We start from the raw sequence: 14,873 nt of genomic DNA, 5'->3' as shown, positions 1-14,873 counted from the left end.
GTTTTAACAGGGGCCCACCACAGAATACAGAGTAACATGGGAACCTGAGTTGATTGTGAATAACCCATTTTATCTTTCTGCATAATATTTATCAGCAGTGCATAGGGAATGAGTTTTGAAGGTGTGGAAGCTGTTCTGATACAAAACAAGGCAAAAGCAAAACCTAATTTTAAATATTGTGAAACTTTGTGCTTGATCTGATAAGGACAAGATCAGAATGCTGCAAAATACAGCACACACTCAGTTCTTGTACTGCAGCAACCCTAAAGACCCCAACCAAAGACAAGGATGTTGTAATACTGACTGTACTGGCAAATGCTGAAAGGAGCAGCTCAGGCCCAGCAGTATCTGCTACAAGACATGGCAGTGATAAAAAAGGTGTGATCAGACTGGCTATCACAGAGATCTTGGCAATAACAAGTGATTCTCAAGGCCAACTGCAGTTCACTGATTTCCATTAGGAGTAGCTCATTACATGCTAAATTGGCCAGTGGGTATTTTATTCTTGGTTTATATATGGCTCTGTATAGAGCAGACCAAGGCAGATGAATCTGCCTTGTTTATCATCATGGAGCTCTAGTGCATGGATTTTAAAAACCTCTTTTCTTCTGCTGCCTTCTGAAGTTCACTCATATAAAACAAATCCTCTGATCTTAGTGACTTCATGTTCATGTAATGTGAACCCTGACAGAAGTGAAGTTCACCCATTCAGTGTTTTGCAGAAAGGCACCAAAGCAAATCCATCTTCCTGTTTAAGGGATATTATTTGTGAAGCTGCTTTTTGATATTCACTGACTTTCATGCAAGCATGGAGTAAACTGCCTGGTATATCCGTAGTGAGTGCAGAGGTTATGGCACAAGTGGACAGAAAAATAAAGAACTGGGAGGTACAGCCAATAGCTAGATTTTTGCTCTAAGATGGGAAGCACATGGGTTGGTTTGATTTAACCCTGAGCAAAGTCAATTAATCAAAACACACAAAAAAATAAGAATCCAAGGGCAGGAACAGCAGGGATTAATACATTCTCCTAGCAGTTGAAGAGAATCATAATAGAACCAGAGGTTTCTAGGATCTTGCTATGGAATTTTTGTCTTTGAATTTGCAGCACTGGAAGGTTTGTGTTCCCCACACAGTGATAAATTCCCTTTTACAAACTGGACTGAGAAGGAGGAGGGAGGGAACTGGGTGGAATCAATTACAAACCATATCAGACATTTAAGTTTAAACACAAGACCTTGCAAAGGCTTGCATGAAATCTTACTAGCAATATAAACAGGGCTGGTGCCAAACTAAGCACCAGAAGTATTCAATAATAAAATACAGCTGTCTCCATTGGCACCTACCCATGAAAGTTTGTCATTTTTACTGTTAGAAATGCTGACAAAGAGAAATCTAAAAAATGTAAACATTTTTTCAAAAGAGGGAGGTTTTCATGAACTGCAACCTAAATATTCATTTAACATTGGAACATTCCATAAAAATAATTTATAACATAATTTCTTCTTAGAAACGCATTTTGACAGAGTTCTTTTCAAAGACTTTGGTCGAGCTTGGCAACGCTAGCAGCTTTGCTTTAAAATCCATAATTCTTAATTATTAAAATACTCTCTATACACTTTTCTTGGATTCTAGTGAGGCACATCAAAGCAGGGGGCCTTCTTTGCTTTGGCTTAATGCACACTGTGTCAGCTGAGGAGGAAGCAAGCGTAACATAGCTCTGTAGACAGCCCAAGCTTGAGGTATGCAAACCTGCTATACAAAAGCAGTGCCAGGAAACTTGTATGGTTATGAACTACTTCTAGGAGGAAGGCTTTGCAGAACTGGACCCTACATGGACGCTGCTACAATACCTCTGACTCACTCAATGAACTTTGAGTTTTGGGAAATAGAAATGGACCAAGACCTGTTATCACTTGTAACTTGCTTTACAGCTGGACCAATTTGGGGGGACTTTCTCAGGAAAATTAAGTAGGCTTAAGTCCTGAGAAGTGAAAGACATGTGCACTCACACATATGTTCACACACAGAGATAAACATGTATATGTTTGTGGCTGCCCTGTAATTCTCATCTGTTGTGTGTATCTGCTTTGGTAGGGAAGTTCTTTTACTCTATTATTTTGCTTGACTTCTAAACTGCTTCCCAAACAGCTGGGCTATGAGTACCAGTCCATCTGAGATATAACACTATGTTTTAGCACCTTTCAAGACACCTTGGGAGATTTCTACTTTAGTCAAGAAAAATAAGGACGTTATTTACCGGTTAAAGAAGGGTTTAGTCTTTGGATTATACACCTTTATTTACAAGTATTTTATGACATAGGAAGGGGCAGTCACTCCTTCCTGAATCATTCCCTGGGCTTCTGGGCCTTATGAACTCAAGTTTCTTCTTTCCACTGATGAAGCTGCAGTTTCTGCTCTCCCAAGTGTCCCCCCTAGCTTTGATCAGGTCCAGTCTTGGATTCCTGCCACGACTTGCACTGATGATGGTTAGCTGGAGGATGATCAGGCAGTAACTGCATTACTAAAGAGAATTTTCAAAAAACATAGTAATTTTACTCTTACTTATATTTTCTTCTCCCCTTTCACCCCTTTTTGCCCTTGCTACATCTTTATTTGTCCACTGGAAGTTGCTTTTCCCCCAGATGTAGCTAATAAAAACCCAGCTCTTCTGGTGGCCACATGCTAGCTGAAGGGCTAGAAACCATTCTTTTTCAGGTAGACTACTGCATACTTACAAGACAAAATTAACCAACTGTGTCCACAAAGAACTTTCCCTCTTCCAATGGGATGTCTTCCATTTAACATGTAAGGTCTTCCACAAACCTTCTCCCCCACCTGTGCTTCTAGTGTATCTAAGGAGTCAGAAGGAAATTTAATGGTCTCACTTCAGAATTCCTTAGACTTCCCTCTGACTATAATCCTGTATTTTTAAGACATAATAATAATATGTAATTGGTTTTCTAAATTTACAGTGACAATGAAGTGATGTATATTCTTGCTCTTCAGATGACCTACGCTGAATTGTAATGTATATTAGTTTTCTTTGTACCCAGTCTGAGGTCTTTAAACTAAGAAACTATTAAGTACATAGAATTCCAGACTAGTGCGTAGGAAAAAACCCCATAAAATGCTCCTCTTGTTAAAATTACAGTTACTGTACTGTTCTGCTTAAAATACTGCACAGTCATAAAATTCAGCTTGAAAATTATATGATCAGTCTCAAAGCAACTGCCATCAACAGTTCTCCTTGTCAGTCCTGTACAGTTTAAGTACTGATTGAATTCTACAAAGATGGTCAAAAATGACATTTCAGCATTTGAAAGCTGGGCTCTGGGATTGCTTTGAGCTTGCAGGTAATACACAGGCCAGCAATTTTTAATGTTTAACTGAATGACATTGCAAGTAATGAGAAGACACTGTAACTTTAAAAGAGTAATTTCTTTAAAGGCTAAGAGTGACTGTTACAATTTTTTTAAAAATTCTATATTTATTCCAGCTTAGTCCTTAACTGTGAGCCATGCTATGTAATAATAATGGAACTGCTCAGACAGCAATTTACCAATGTGCTTGAGGCCCTGTCAAACCACATGGAGTGATGCCATAATCAAATTCATAATGTCTTATCTTTTTCAGATAAAGTAATCATCAAAGGAGTGCTGGCATGAACAGAGAAAAAAATCAGGGCTCAGACATGCTCTAATGTAGTGAGCTGTGACACAAATTGGACTGTCCCTGTTTTGCCTTTCTTCTCTATCTTTGTTTCCAATAGGTCTGCCAAAGAAATGCTTCTGTCTTCATTTCATACCATCTTCTGAGACAAAGGAGCTTTATAAAGGAAAAAAACTTGAAAGGGTTAAAATTTCAGAGTGAAATGTTTGTTCCCCCCCCCCCTTCTTTTTCCTTTAATACAGTTATTGGCTGGCATTATAGAAAGCAAATCCACAGACTTGAGATTTTCAGTTAAATCAATAAAATATTATTTTAAAAAATGGAGTTAAGTGCATTATCTGTCCATTACTCCATTATGGTTTGCCCTCAATCATGGAAGTGAGACAAAGGTTCCCACAAGGCAAATCACATTTGTAGTTAACCTAAAACAGCTTTCCCATATTGGGGAACTATTTAAGGTCTCTTTTCTGCTTGGTAATTAAGCACATGCCTATCACTAAGCATATTAGTAATACTGCTGAAGTCAATGGAATGATACTGGGGCTAAAGGCAGTTGCTTATGTATATAATATCCATAAGGAAAACAAGAAAGGAAATCGCTGTTCAAGGGCAACAAGAATTAAAAGATAAATCTTTTCAATCATACAATAAAATACATAGGGAGGGAAGAGAAAAAAATCTAATTTTTTGTTTTAGAGGGGTCCAATTTGCAAGCTAGTGAAGTCATTACAATGTTTTTTGGCTTTGTGGGTTTTTTTCTTTTCAACTTTATTTCCACGACATTTGGCCCAGACCAACTTGAACATCCCATTGATTGGCTTGTGCAATTGCTTTGAGTTGTTTCTGTTTTAAACATTTGCTCAGGTCTTGACGCCATATCTCACTTGAATGCTTCAGTGATGTATATGAGGCCCAGGCTTTGCAACAGCCTCATATATCTTTTGTGGATTTTTATGAACTGCAAAGCAATTAAAGCCCAGTTCTCCAGTATGCTGAGCAACCTCAGCTCCCACAGACTGCAGTGAGAATGGCAGTAGGTGCTCAGCACTTCTGAGGAGATCTGAATGTAGCTGCAAGGCTGTGTCCTTGTCAGTATGTTAATTTTATATAATTAGGAAATACCTGTTTTCCACAAATGTATTACACAAACAATTAAACCATACAATGTTTACATTCCCAAGGACTTCTGCACTTCTAATAAAGAAAGTACATATGATCCAAATATTTTCAGCCTTCCTTTCAAACATTGTTATGTTTGATTTTGGCCCCAGAAGTGTAGTCGCTCACATTTTTATTTCCTAAAATGAATAATCCTCTCTCAAAAGTTGCAAAAAAGTTGCACAATTAAGGGACCCAAGTGTAGTTTTTTAAAAATGTTATCTTCAATCTATTTTAACATATGTAGAGCCCACAAGTGTACTATTCTGATGGGGGAGAAACACACAAAAAATCAGTATGAAAATGTATTGCAACACTACAGAATACTAATCACTCCTACACAGAGCTAGCCTTCATTTTATCTGCTTTTGCAGAAGGTTTTTATAAAGTCAGATTTTAGAATAACTAAAACCCAGTACAACTGAAGGAGACAAAGCTTTGCACTTGAACAAAGGAATGTTTTCTCAAAAAATAACAATGACGATCTGGTTTGTGCTTTTATAGCTGTGCATATTCTAAATGATGGATAGATGGTTACACAATGAGAATATATAGTGAGCTGATTATGCTTTCCATTAAAAAAAATCCCAGGCAACTAAGCTTCAATGCAAATTCATGTGATGTGACTGCTGGCAGAGTTGGCTGAAGGATTGTAAGTATTAGGCTTGCTCCTGCTCTAAATGATGGCCAAACATAATTTATAAATCACCAAAGAGACAACAATCCCTCCTGGATTCTGGCTCTAAAAGTTTAGGAGGCAGCTTCCCCCCTTCTTTTGACCTTGGACATACCAAGACTTGGAGGTCTGGTTCCCATCACCACAAGTGGACTGGTTTACCACAGACTTTCCCCTTTCTTGTGCCAAGGTTTCCACCCCTTTCCTTCCACCCCATGTCCTCCTGGATGTCTTCATTGAGTCAGCTCCTGGCCTGATCCATAAACTGAATAGCCAGGCAGGAGAAAGGGCAAACAGCTTGGCTTCCCGGGACATGGATTCTTCACCAGCTGTAATATCCTACAGGAAAGGGCACAACTGGAGGTAAGCCAGGACAAGGGAATCCAGCCTCTGTCCTTGTGCTTACAGGGACTGTGCAGGTATTCTGTGCAACAAAGAAGAGCCACAATCACAGAGGGACACAATCTTATTGCCTTCCTCAGGACTAGAAAGGAGTGTCCCAGAATTGCTCTGTGGGTAGGAGTTTATGTTCTCATGGCACTGATAGCTCCCACAGTGAACCAGAAACAGACTAATGCATCCCAAAGAAACAGTCTTTGAAACCTGGATAATCCATTTGACCTGAAGTGAAGATGACTACTTCAGCAGAGAATCCTTCCAGTACTTAGGTTTTTTAGAGCACTTTTGTCATTTTGCTCTATGACTTCACAGGATACAAGTTCTGACCCACCCCTCAGATTCCTTGGCACTACTGAGTGCCAGAGTTATTTGAGTCCTAGTTATTGGAGAATGTGCTCTGGTTTCCTGCAGAGGGAAATTGTCATTTGCCACTGACTGTAGTTTATAAGAGAAGTAGTACAATGATAGGAAGAATGAGGGATTTAAAAATATTATAGTTGACAAAAAAAAAAAAAAAGAAGCCTGTTTTGAATTATTTTGATGAAGTTTTAATCATTTGCCCCTGTATCACATCAATAGTTTAGTAGTGGGGTTTTCTGTCAATGGCTTCTCTGATAATGTGGACAATAAAACCATCAAAAGGCTTTAGAGGGATTTTTTAACTTTTTGTTCTTGCTGTTGTTCTTGTTGATGACAGAGTTTGGGCATCAGATAAACGAATCTTTATTATGGGGGTGGATTGACAGAATTACAGCATAAGCTGTGACCAACCTGGCTCCATCTGAACCAGCTCATGTCTGCAGCAGGATAACCACGTTTGTGCTGTATTGTGCTGTGTGGAACCACTGGCCTGCACCACTGCTAACTCATGGCTTTCACCGCTCCATCACTGACTGTATTCTTTTCTTCATTACATCCTTATCATATATTTCTGTAGCACAGTTCACTATGGCTTTCCCTTCCTTTTGCTTTATCCACTACAAACCATCAGATGAAAAGAAAGAGAAGAACTTATCTTCATTTAATTCTGAAATGTTTTGTTCATACATCCTAAGTAGTGGCTTCACATATTTCATGGTACCAGCTGCTAAATTGATGGGACAGAGTCCTTAGTTGCTTGGAAAGTCCCAACACTTGCACTCTGTCAAATGAGATTGAGGTGGAAGAGTGGCAGCAACATCATGTCACTAGTTCCCCTCTATTAAGTGGAGATAGTACTTCATATGCACTAGCTGATTTCCAATTGTGATGTTTAAGGAGCTTAAACAGTTACAGCAGAGAACTATGGTGGGACAATAAGTGACCTACACATATCTGTCTAAGTAGTACAGGTTACTTTCCTTGCACATGTTACTAAAAACAGGGTCAACAGAGCACTGAGAGGAAGTAAGAGACTCATGCTTGGCTTTGAAAAATTCTGTCTCGGCACAAGGAGAGCGTAGCTGACCTCACTGCATCATGTTTACCAGCAGAATTTAAACAACCAGGATAAATCACTGTCAGTGATAATAGCAGGAAGTTAATCCAACAACCTTGAGATCATTACAATTTTTCACACATTTTTTGTCTTTTCAATGTCTAAGTGAAATCTTCTTTCTGTGCTGAAGTCCTTGGGCCTACAGAAAGCAAAACTATCAAAGACACCTACATATCTCTGCCTTGAGCAACAAAGAAAAAGCAGACACAAGAGAAGAGAAAGCAGATGGCCTTGCGAGTGCCTTGAAGAAGATCCTCCAGGTCACATTTGGTAGGTGGTGAAGAGAATCTATTCCACAATGAATTACACCTCCTGCAGACATTGTCTTCCTTGTGCTGTGTGGTACCTTTTGAGTTTGACTCCTATGTTAAAACTGCTTCATTTATATAGAAACATGAATGCTTAGCATAACATGTCAACAAGGCAGAAGTTCTCAATCTGATCTAGATTCCCTTTATTGCCAATGGAGAGACATAGGATGCATCTGACCTATTTTAGATGTCTACCATAAAATACTGTTGCATCACACAAGCTTCTTAGCACTGACATTAAAGGAAGTTGTGATGAGTAGCTCAGACAGGGATTTCAACACTGTAGATGTCTCAGACTAGGTGAGACAAGTCCTGCCCACAGCTATGTGGGTATTGCCTTAATGAATCACAACCACAAAGACTTCTCCAATATTTTTAGAGATGGTAGAAATCTGGTGGTTTTGGTTTCATGGCAATACTTGAATGGGAAATGAATGAAATTAAATTGTGGTATTTTTAGTTTGGTTTTTTTTTTCCAAATTTTCACTGACATGAAATTTTTTAAGCTTTCAGTTCTTTGGAGAGTGTAATTTTGATGTTCTACTTTGAGCTTTGTAAAAAGTGCATTTTAAACCAATATTTAAAAACTTCGAAACAAAACCTGACCTCAAACAGGAAAGGGGACTGTTTCATGTAGCAATTTGTAATGAACCTTTTTGAATTCTTAAGTTTTATTTTAAATGAAACAGTAATTAAAAATTAAAGTGTCATTCCTGCAGGATTGTTCCTTTTCACAGAAAAGAGATTGGACACGAAAAATTTTCCTACTCTGAATATGTTGTTTCTGGATAGGATGGTGCTGGCGAGAAAGGTGCAAGTAATCTGTGTCAGGAATAGATGTTCCTTACAGATATCGATCCTGACTAATGTTTATGTTATCCATATAACTAGTTCTCTGTTACACTGCATAGGCTATTAACCCCTTGACTTCTTGAGTCAGAGTATGCCACAAGTTAATTATATAATATGTTAAAGCATTAATGCAACTTCTGGATTTTGCTTTATGTTTTTTCTTTTTCCTGAGGCTCAGAACTACTAATGAAGTTGGACTGAGACTTAAGTAGGCTTCTGACACTATGTGTCCCCAGACTCCATTTCTGCTCAGGCCCAAAGATTTGTTACTTCTCTCTTTCTCTGCTTTGAACATCTTCTAGAGGTGGCACTGAGCCAATTATTTATAACAAATTTATATTTAACTAGTGTTCTTTGCAAAAATATAACTTAACTCTATTGAGATTCCCCATTAATTATAATGAGTATGTTAGCCATAATCAATCAAGTTGCAGTTCGAAAGTGCTCCCACTGCTCTGCTGCTGCAGCAGAGCCCAAATCCTGAGCCACATTACACTGCTTCTCTTGGCCAAGATGCACCCAAACAGTTTAATCAAACTACTGAAGAATTTTACAGCTGTCATGTCTCTTCTTCTCCTTCAGTAAATAAACAGCCAAAGGGACATAAAACTACTAGTCCAACATTAAACATGTAGAATGCCTTCCTTCATAGGTCTGGACAAGTGGGACAACTTTTAAATTAAAGAAAGACTACACCAGCTGGCTGATGTCCAGAATTGGTCTCTGCGGAGAACTTTATGAGTGGTAACTAACCGTAAGTACCCACAGCCTGGCAATGTTTAGCAGAATGTTGGCAGACACACTGTATAGTACTAATAAATTAGTAATGATAATTAATTAGTAATAGTTTGCATTCATGTGACACATACCTTGCTGCATTTACTTCTTGTCCTGCTAAACATGGACATGAAGAACAGTTTATCTTCCCGTGATCTCCCTTTGTGTAGACTGCTTTTGCATCTACCTCCTGTCTCTTCCTCTCTACCCGAAGCAAGCTACATTTTGTCAAGATTTCCTCATGCATCCTCTTATGGCTCTCCTCTGGATTCTCTCCCAGTGTCTACAGCCTTCTGGAAATGCTATAGTGAATGCAGGGCTCAAGGTGAGGCCTTTCCAATGATTAGTAGACCTGTAGGATTGCCTCCCATGTCCCAGAAGTGATGCCACTTTTCAAAAATTCCTGTGGTGTTACTGAGTCTTGCTCATCTTGTGATCGATGGGAATACCTAGATACTTGTTTGGTCCCCTATTCAATCTTCTATCTGTGTAACTAGCTGTCTTGCCTACCTGTAGAACCTTGCACCTCTCCTTATTGAATTAGTTTGTTCATTCCTTTTCACCAGTTTGTCAAAATCCTTTCACAATCTCATGTCTTTGTCCAATGTGCTTGCAGCTTTTTTTGGTGTGTTCTCATCACCAAACCCAACAGTGAAAATATTGATTAGTACCAGATGAAGGATTGCACCCCACTTACTATATCTTTACAGTGAACCACTGATTATTACTACCTACAGAAGATTTTATGACCAGTTTTTAATTAATTTTATAGACCTGGACTATGTTTTCCCCATTTACTTTTGAGATACCATATGAAACAGTGAAGTTATTAATGTCAATAAATAGGAGTCTATGCCTTTTTTCCTTATCTGGATCAGAGCTGGTCCATCAATAAGAGATGGACCAGGTGTAAAGGAAGCAGTAGGAATCCAGAGAAGGAAGAAAAAGGTAGGACCTCCTCTTCTGATGCTGGCAAATCCCTGGAAAAGGTTAAATTTCACCCTCATCTTCTTTTTCCACTTAGATGCTTATAAAAGTGTATTTGGTAGTTTATTGTAATACATGTCTGGCAATTCAAGATGATTGACCTCTTATTTCCTGGCTTCCCTCACCCTCACACCCCCCATTTAGAGACTAGATGTTAGGATTGACCTTTTTCAAACATCTGCAACTTGATCTACTCTCCATAGAGGGCAATATCTCCATGATACCTACTAACAGCTCTCAGATTGCTTTAGCCATTTCATAACACAGCCTAGTATAAAATAAATCAGATAAAATGCATATGAAAGATGTAGCTTTTCTTTAACTTGCTGTAGCTGCAGGATCTCAACATTAAGGGATGAAACAATGCATTGTCCCAGCTCATCTACTAATTGATCTAATCCATCTTCAGATTTCTAGCTTGTAATTTTGTTTGGCTGATGTTATTTCAGGAAAAATATTTAGGCTCCTTTCCTAAGTTTTAATATAGCTTCATAAATATGAAATCATGGCCGTTCCCCAGCCAAGACCAAGTCACAGATATATGTGTGAATTGAACCCTCTGGTGGTGAATGATCTTTAACAAAAATTTTAGCCCATAGCAAATACAAAATAAAACCCATTAGCCTAAACATTAGTTAAAGAAGCTTAAGTCACATGGTTTATCTCATGCTTATGATGGGCTAAAAGGTGCACCTGGTTATCTAAAATCATTCAGATCACAATGATTTATTAAGATGCAAGAACCTATTTGTGAACCTGACCACAAGATTTAAGAAAACCAAAGAAATCTATTAAATATCAATATCATGTTTATAAATTTAGAAAAAACTTCTCTTTTCTTTTATAAATTAAAAAATAGAAAAATACTGTTGTGAATTCAAACAAAAGTGATCATTTCAGGGAAACAGTAAATTTGATCAATGAGAAATATTTTATTTGACCTGAACTGAAATATTTAACTTCATTTTTGAGCTATTTAGCTTGTCTTAAAGAAGGTTCATTTTTTAAACATTACCTGAACTTTTACATGAAAAATGTCAATTTGAAAAACATGTGCAGTTGGGAAAATGTCAAAATGAAACTTTTTGGCATTTCTGAAACAAACATTTTAGATAAAAAATGTCAACATGAAATGTTTAGACATTTTGAAAAATGTCTCCCTTTTTTGAATCTGAAACTTTACAAAATTTAAATTGTGTTTACTATTTGTCTAGAAAACAAGAATTGCTTGCATTGGTAGTTTTCCCTGGGTAAGCAGCTAATCTTCCTGCCAGGTTAGCATTAAAACATCAGCCAAGCAACTGTGCAAACATATATTATAAAGCAGTTCTTGCCTTTACTGCACCTCAGATTTGGACTTGTTAGTGGTTATCTACCTATCTTCACTCTTGCACTTTACAGTGTCCAGCTTCCAACCTCGCAAGCAATGCTATGGTCCACAAAGAAAGTAAGAATGAGAAAAATGATTACTGTTTAAAAAGCGAGAAACCTCCTATTAAAGTAAAATTTTTTTTTTTATTTAAAAACCTGGCTAGTGGCAGATTTAGGAAAGTTCATTCCAGAACAAATAGTTTATCCATTAGCAGAAGCAAGTCCATAATTCTGAATGAGTTTTAGAGATGGTTATAGCTAAATTCTTAAGTTAAAACAACCCCTTCTAGACCAAACTCACAGCATTCCAAAATAAGATCGCAAGATGCAGTGAAGTAGCGTCATGGAGTAGTTGGTGCTTGCACTGCATTTTTTGGAGGTTATAGATACTATATGTTAACCATATTAATTACACATAATTACACAAAAATTAAATCTTATGGTTTACTGAAAAATAATGTTTTACTCTAGCTGAGAAGCTTCAGCTGTGAAGCAGTTACAGTTCATATGCAAGACCTACTTTTTGTGACAGAAGGAATTTCGCATTCACTTGATTTCACAATTTCTTCAGCTGAAGCCTAAGATGATGCTATTCTAATAGCAGCATGAGATGAAAGGAAACTCTGCCAGGGAACACTAAGCCCACCTCAGACCAAGACCCGAAGTATTATGTGGATGCCAAAATGCTGAGCTCTAGATGCCCGCACCCTTAGTGGGATCCACAGCCCTGAGCAAGGAGCCTCAGAATGGCAGCCAGAAAAGGCAACATGCTGGGAGGAAGCTGCTTAAAGCAGCCACTGCTAAGGAAAAGGGTGTGCCTTCAGCCGTACCCCTCTCCAGGCTCCTTGCTCAGTGCTAGTGGCTCATTTCTCTTTCCATGTGGGATTAGCTGCCTGGAGCACTCTTTTAAAGGTAAGTACTCCAGTCCCCTTTTTTGCCCTCGTAATAAAGTAGGACTTGGGCTATTCTTTTCAATGCCAGGGGGTCTGGGAACGGTTCCTTTTCTGCAGCAGCCCAGTGGTGGGAGATGTCCGGAAAGTGGGTTTGAATCCCTCCAAGCAAAGAAGGAAACTGGATCCACATCCTGACCAAACTCACCACTAAGCAATTGAATAAAAGGGACTCCTCTGCCCTTCTTTGTAACAGAAAGCAGTGGTTGCCACTGCAATATGGCAGGCATGCACTGAGAAAAACCTACTGGATTTTAGGGGAACCAAGTAAAGGAATGGCTCAGTTTAGAATCCCAGAGTAGCTTGGATGTGTGATAAGTGGCTTGCTTCTCAGCCTCGCAGAGACTGATATACACATTCAACAGGAAAACTATAACCACTTGGGAAGTGCCTTTCTTTTTTGACCTTGAAGTCCCTTAGTTAGAAGGCAGTTGAAGAGGAGTTTTACTGAGCAGAGTCTGGGCAATGTGTTCTACTCCAACATCCCTTCTGCTGCCTCTTTTGTATTTGGGATGTAATGAGTTGGAACAAAGCGGGGGGATATGTAGAAGTACACATTGATTTGGCTAAGGGGCTGTTGGGAAAGCTTTAATTCACCCTTGGGCGGGCAGGGAAGGATGCAGTAACACAGCTGCCTGTCATGAGTGCAGAGACCCACCAGCTGTAAGGAATTAATGACTTCCCACAGGAACACTATAAAAGTTTGAGATGGGGAAAAGGAGAGGGTTTCTGCTGGTGTTGGTGAAAGACTCTCCAGAGAGACACTAAGGCAAGTGGAGTGGGCTGAGCAGCCTTCTTTTCAACTTTCTCCAATGTGCTTTAGTTTAGAGAAGGCTTTCAGTGTTCACGAAGAGGCAGAGTATGCTTGATATTGATACTTCCATTTCACAATGGAGTATAGCTGAAGATGATTTTACATCTCAGCTCTGACTTCTTGTCCTCTTGAGTTAAGTATCCGTGGGCTGCTGCTTTGACTGTTACGAGATTTCTTAACCCTGCTGGTTCTAGTTTAAGTAGTGTTGGGCTTTCATGTTTCTTATTAGCTAATTTGAGGAAATTGGGTAATGTGAGGTTGTTAGAAGTTACCCAGCATTTAGATGAACAGAAAAAAGTATGTCCACTGCAGTAACTACTGTCTGTCAACTGGGCAGTGTTGATCCCTGCTAGCCAGGCTTCAGACCACTATGTTGCCATGTGTATGTTACCTACCTAAATGCTGTAAGCTAGCAGAGCCACTTCGTGCTGAGTCCTAAACTGACACCAAATAGGAAACTTCCATCCAGACTAGAAATATAAGGAAATTGAGCAGACTAATCAGTAGTGCAAAAAGTTCTGAAACCACAATGGGTATTAAATAAAGCAAATTTTTCTGCAGACACTAAGTCAGTGTTTAAAAATACAAGCATCTAGATAATTAGAGGAACTTCAAATCTGTCTTCATAGTGTTTCAGGCAGGATGACATTGTCAGCTATTCTATTTTGTATTGATTCCCACAAAGCTCAGTTATTCCCAGCCTTCCATTTCAAATGCAGCACCTTGTTTTCCTGTATCTTGAAGCAAAGAAATTAGATAAAAACTATTGATTAGCAAGGCACAGAGGGGAGTGATGTCTGTAACCTTCCTTTGTCTTGCAGCTCTGCAGCTGAGGCAGCAGTAATAGGATTCTGTGCGAGTGCGACTGTGATGAGGTCACACTGCTGAGAAGGGAATGAAAACACTGCAGTCAGCTAGATCGCTTGCTTCTCTGATAGTTTTTGATATTGTTTGTCAAATTGTGATTTGAAGGTTATTTCTCTGGAGGCTAAAGTTGCCTTGCTGCTCTTATGCACTTGGTTGGGCTTTTAAAAATCATACATTCATATAAACACCCCTTTCTCACTCAAAGTTTCTGGCTCTTATTGGGAGCCAAAAAGGCTCCAATAAGAAGCAAGAAAACAAGTCTCTCCAGAAATTTTCCATCATTATGAGGTTAGAGCATTTATTTGTTAGAATAAGTCAGACTTGTTTGGTCTCTCTACCTCTTCTTCCTCCCTCCTTTTTCAGGAGGGTGCTGCAGTCCTCTTCAGTTCAAAACAAGTTCAATAAACACCTTCAAGACACATGAGCCGTGAAGGGTTATGCTGATTTAGTACATAGTGGTGTAGTATTTATTGGTATCATTACTCAAGAAAGAAATAAGGAATTTCCTCATTTCAATTGCTTTGAGAAACAGGCATTTTGTGACTTACTATGGCAACTGCAAAA

Source organism: Accipiter gentilis, chromosome 14, assembly GCF_929443795.1.
Source record: "Accipiter gentilis chromosome 14, bAccGen1.1, whole genome shotgun sequence".
In the NCBI taxonomy this organism is placed as follows: domain Eukaryota; kingdom Metazoa; phylum Chordata; class Aves; order Accipitriformes; family Accipitridae; genus Astur; species Astur gentilis.
Note: the sequence above shows the minus strand (reverse complement) of the source record.